Source organism: Microcaecilia unicolor, chromosome 3 (genome assembly GCF_901765095.1).
Source record: "Microcaecilia unicolor chromosome 3, aMicUni1.1, whole genome shotgun sequence".
Lineage (NCBI taxonomy): Eukaryota > Metazoa > Chordata > Amphibia > Gymnophiona > Siphonopidae > Microcaecilia > Microcaecilia unicolor.
In genome coordinates this window covers 85,838,745-85,844,744 of record NC_044033.1, presented here as the reverse complement: position 1 = coordinate 85,844,744, position 6,000 = coordinate 85,838,745, and positions in this window count along the sequence as shown.

Sequence of the window (6,000 nt, the reverse complement as noted above, 5' to 3'; positions counted from 1 at the left end):
TACTTAATGTCCTTTCTTCTCTCTCTCATCTCTTTCACACCTCTAGCTTCATCAGTAGATTCCTCTTTTATCCCTATCATACATGCTAGTAAAAGGCTACCTCGACATCCCTCTTCTTGACTCAACAACTACAATACTTGCCGCCCATCTACTGCACGTCAACCTCAGGGGCGCCAGCTGAGAAAAATTCCACTGTCTTGCAGCCTTGGTGCCTCCTATCAGAATATCCATATTGGCTATGCGAATGCAAGATCAGTTGTTAATAAAACTGAACTAATCGCAGACTGGATCACATCTGATGACCTTGATATTCTTTTCCTTACCAGAGACCTGGTTTCATGATGTAATAGATCCGATTCTGCTGGATGTATGCCCCCCAGGATACAACATCTCCCACTGGGTGCGGAAAGGAAAACGAGGTGGAGGAATTGTTCTCATCTACCGTGCTAATTTAATTGTAGAACAAATCGCTAAGTCCAACTCACCAAATCTGGAGATGGCTTCTTTCCGAATTCTGGATAAAGCATTGTATGGTCAACTCACCTGCATCCTGTTCTATAGACCACCAGGCAGCTGGAAAGAAGTTCAGCACACCTTCACGGACTTCATCTCCAGCATGTGCCTGTCCAGTCCTAACATCCTTATTTTAGGTGACGTCAATCTGCACCTAGACGACTACTTATCCCAAGACACCCGTGACTGGCTGGACTTCCTCCACTCCTGGGACTTTACATGTTGGACTCAACAAGTAACCCACATAAAGGGACATACACTAGACCTATTCTCACATAAGTCAGGTGATCCCCTCAACATGCAGTTGACTGGAATTAATTGGTCAGCTGTTCCTTGGTCTGATCATTTCAGGTTAAACTGCCACCTTTCCTGGCTTGTGAAAGGCACAATGCCGATCCGGGCTCCGCAGACCTACCAAACAAGGGGAAAGATAAACCCCGAGGAATTTTGGCCATTAATTTACAATACAGATTGGTCTGAGCACACTGATTCGAAAGAGTTCTTCCAACGCTGGGATGAAACCTGTAGGGGTGTATTGGACGTTATGGCACCAATTCAAACGCGCACGTTGGGATGAAACCTGTAGGGGTGTATTGGACGTTATGGCACCAATTCAAACGCGCACGTCTAGGTGGCAAAGAGTACTGCCATGGTTTTCCGAGGACCTCAAAGAGCTCAAAGTCATTTCAAGGAGGCGTGAAAGAGCTTGGAGAAAGCGGAAAGATGACCTTAGCCTTTTTGCCTGGAGGAAATCTCAGCGCGAATATAAATATGCAATCAGAAAAGCTAAAACAACAGGGCCTGACTACAAGGACATCAGAGCACTTTACTTCGTCAACAAACTACTAGATTCCACAGCACTCACCTCCCCATCAACCACCATCCCATCTGCAGATCAGCTTGCCACATTCTTTACAGATAAAATACTTTATCTCTGGAGATCACTAACACAACGCTGTTCAGGAATAGAACAGTTCATAGATAACCTAACTTCGGATCCAGAAGGATGCCCAATAGATAGAACATTTTTACACTTTTCCACACTTACTGTCAATTCCGTCGCAAAGGAGATCCGCAGATTTTCCAGTAAGTTCTGCTACCTGGATGCCTGCCCAAACTATCTACTTAAAAGTGCTCCCACCTGCTTCATAGCCGATCTAACACAGCACCTGAACTTCATGCTAGGTAACGGATTCTTCCTTGACACCCATGGAAATATACTACTCACCCCAGTCCCAAAAGATGCCAAAAAAGATAGTGCGGATCTAGCTAACTATCGCCCCATTGCATCAATACTACTGTTTGTAAAACTTATGGAGAGCATGGTGAACAAACAGCTCACTGAGTATCTGGACGGGTTCTCCATATTCCATGAATCGCAATCTGGCTTTCGTACCCTTCACAGCACAGAAACAGTGCTTGTTACGCTCCTAACAAGCTTCAAGCAAGAAATAGCACTAGGGAGAAGCATTCTATTACTGCAATTTGACTTATCAAGTGCTTTTGACATGGTAGACCACGCAATCCTGCTGAGACTCCTCGATTACTTTGGTGTCGGTGGGAGTGTCCTAGCCTGGCTAGCCAGCTTCTTAACCACCAGGACCTACCAGGTGAAGTCTGGCTCGCAGTTATCCTCTCCGTGGCACTAGATTTGTGGAGTACCCCAAGGCTCGCCACTCTCTCCTACTCTTTTCAATGTAATGCTGATTCCCCTGGCTGCAGCCCTTTCAAAACTTGGCCTTCACCCATTTATGTATGCAGACGATGTCACCATTTACATCCCATTTTGTACGAGCTTCGCAGAGATTGCTGATGACATTAGCCTTGGAATAAATACCATGCTTGCATGGGCCAACGCCTTCAAGTTAAAACTTAACACCGAAAAAACTCATTGCCTTATTCTTGCCTCTCCCTTTAATAAGTTCAGGCCCACCAACTTATCCGTGCCAGGCTTTACCTTGCCCATCTCTGACAGCCTTCGCATACTAGGTGTTATAGTAGATCGGAACTTAACGCTGCTGGATCATACCATCTCTACCACCAAGAAAGCATTCTCCTCTCTCTGGAAGCTAAAGTGAGTGAAACCATATTTCCCAAGGAGAGTTTTTTGCAATCTAGTCAGATCCATAGTCTTGAGCTGACTAGATTACTGCAATGGCATCTATGCAGGGTGCACTGGCGTACTCTTAAAGAACCTGCAAACCGTCCAAAACATAGCAGCCCGACTCATCTATGGAGTGTCAAAGTTCACCAGTTCCAGTCCACTTTGTGAGAAATTACATTGGCTTCCTGTGCAAGAGTGTATAACTTTTAAAATCTGTGCCCTAGTCCACAAGATTCTCTATGGAGCAGCCCCTGCGTACATGGACACCCTTGTCTACCTACCACCAAGGAACTCACTCAGGACTGCCCGTTCTTACTTAACCCTCCCTCCATTACCCTGCGTGTTCTAGGTTGAAGTATAAGACCATGTATGCTTCCACCTTTGCCTATGTCAGTACTCACTTGTGGAATGCCCTACCAAAATCAGTGAAAATGGTTCAGGATCATCTGACTTTTAGGAAGTCGCTAAAGACCTGCTTATTTGAGCAAGCATACCCCAAAGATCCTGTCCAGCCTCACTAACCTCAGGACGCTGCCATTATGGACTGACCCATTTCTTTATCCTTACCTCTCTGCCCTGCTTACCCCTTTCCATTTATTGTACCCTGTCTATTTGTTATTCAAATGTTGTAAGCCACATTGAGCCTGCCAGTGGTGGGAAATTGTGGGATATAAGCACTGTAAAATAAATAAATAATTAAAAATAGTAAATGTATAGGTATCAAAGAACAACAGTGATAATAAGAGTGAATAATAAAGGTAAGGGTCTATGGAATTTGCTGTAACAGGAAGAGGTAAATTAAGTTGAATCATGAAGGTAGGTCTTCTTAAACAGGGTGATCTTCAGTAATTTCCTGAAGTTTAGGGATAATGGGATGAATGGCCCGGGGAAGCACCAGAAATTGAATTTCCTCCTTATGCAAAATTCCAACTTGCATCTGCAAGGGCTGGGCAACGTGAGTGATGAAGTAGGGAAGAGTTAAACCTTGAATGGAGGTCACTTGTAGCGTAGGTTTGCAAAGAATTGGAGGAGCTCCTAGTTGGTTCAGGAGACTGGCGTCAATAAAATTTCCTCCTGCTCCTGAATCAATCAAAGCCACAGTGTTAATACTGAGTTCCTTCCAGCGCAGGGAAATTGGGATGGAGACAAGATTATCAGGAAGAGGTGAAAAACGACCAAGGACCACCCCTTTCAGTGACCCTGGGTCATGGCATTTCCAGGTTTATTCGGACAATGTCTTAGGAAGTGGCCGACCTGCCCACAGTAGAGGCAAAGTAGATTGTCCCGATGGAGAGCCCTCTCCTTCTCAGAGAGACGATGCCGTCCGATAACCATTGGCTCTTCAGGGACTCCAGAAGTAGAGCCTGCCGCACCTTTGGTAGAAGGGCGCGGCATCTGGGTAAAATGGTCTCTGAGAGTGGCGCTGAGCAGAGCGTTCCAGTGACCTTTCTTGAAACCGTACGTCGATACGAACGCAGAGGGTGATCAGAGCATCCAAACCATTCGGAAGTTCCCAGCTGGCCAGTTCATCTTTGATCCGGTCATTGAGTCCTTGCCAGAAAATGGCTGTAAGGGCCTCTTGGTTCCATCTTACCTCTGAAGCTAGGGTTCGAAAGCAAACGGCATAAGCACCAACAGAACAATTGCCTTGTTGAACTTGTAGAAGTTCTGCGGCTGCAGAGGAGGGCCGTCCCAGCACGTCGAAAACTAACTGGAAGCGGCGAAGAAATTCTCCAAGATCAGTGAGTAAAGGGTCCCATTGCTACCAGAGAGGAGAGGCCCAAGCCAAGGCGGATCCAAAGAGTAGAGAGATGATATAGGTTATATTGAGTCTATCCATAGAAAAGGCTGCTGGTTGCATTTCAAACAAAATAAGACATTGGTTGAGGAACCCTCGGCAAGCAGAAGGGGTGCCGTTGAACCGGGGAGGCTCAGGAAGCTGCAACCCTGGAGTAGGTAAAACGGATTCGGATGACTCAGCAGGAGGCTGCTGTTGGGATTGAAGGGTTGACATCTTGGAACACACCTCCTGTAGAACTCCGGACAGACGGTTTAGCTGGGCCTGTTGCTGCTGAAGAATCTGTGCCAACTCAGACAGGTTGGGTTTGTCTGGCAAACTCATGGCTGCGCGGGGTCCCGTCGACACGCACACTTGACTGGCACTACCTGAACCATGTGTGTGTAGTTCTCTCTGGGTTTGTTCAGAGAGCGATGGTTACAGGATCCTTAATTACTTTGCTTCCACCCACCTGGGTCTGCTCTTCCTCTGCCTGGCTTCCCTTGCCTCTCTCATATTGGTCTTCCGGTTCCTCGTTCCCCTGCTCTTGTCCTATGGCTGTGCCCCTTCTCCCTGCTGATGTCAGACACCAGCACTTTATCAGCTGAGCTCTCCCTGGACTCCATGCTTCAGCTTCTACTTTGGTAGGTGTTTCCAACTCTGTAGTCTGCTGCTTATCTACTGCCTGTACCTGGATTACCTCTGTGCCTGCCGCCTGTACCTGGATTACTCTCTTGCCTGCCGCCTGCCTACTGACTTGCCTTTACCTGGATTACTCTCTTGCCTGCCGCCTGCCTGATTGCCACTTGTACCTGGATTACTCTCTTGACCTGCTGCCTTCCTGGCCGATACATTCATCACCCCGCTTCTAGCTCCGTCCCATAAGTCCTGCAGGTCGCCTGTACCTAGGGGCTCAACCTCTGGGGAACGGCGGTCAGTGCAGGTGAAACCCGGGGTTGTCCAGCCGCCAAGCAGAACCTGGCCCGAGTACTGGGCTCAGCAGCGCTCTACTTGATACAAGAACTCACAATTCTGACAACGCTATGGCTTTGTCTTCCCTTAGTACCCCCTTTACCCCTCGGTCATCTATCAGTCCAACTGATTCTTTTGCTAGCTTCTTTCTTTTAATATATGTAAAAAAAAATTTTTACTATGAGTTTTTGCCTCTGATGCAATCTTTTTTTCAAAGTCCCTCTTTGCCTTCCTTATCTCCGCTTTGCATTTGACTTGCCATTCCTTATGCTGTTACTCATTATTTTCAGTTGGATCCTTCTTCCATTTTCTGAAGGATTTTCTTTTAGCTGTAATAGCTGCCTTCACTTAATTTTTTAACCAGGCCAGCTGTCGTTTGGTCTTCCTTCTTCCTTTTTTTAATACATGGAATATATTTGGCCTGGGTTTCCAGGATGATATTTTTGAATAGCATCCATGCCTGGTATAAATTTTTGACCTTTGCAGCTGCTTCTCTAAGTTTTATTTTTTTCACTGTTCTTCTCATTTTATCATAGTCTTCTTTTTGAAAGTTAAATGTTAACGTATTGGATTTCCTGTGTGTACTTACTCCAAAGCCAATATCAAATTTGATCATAGTAACATAGTAACATAG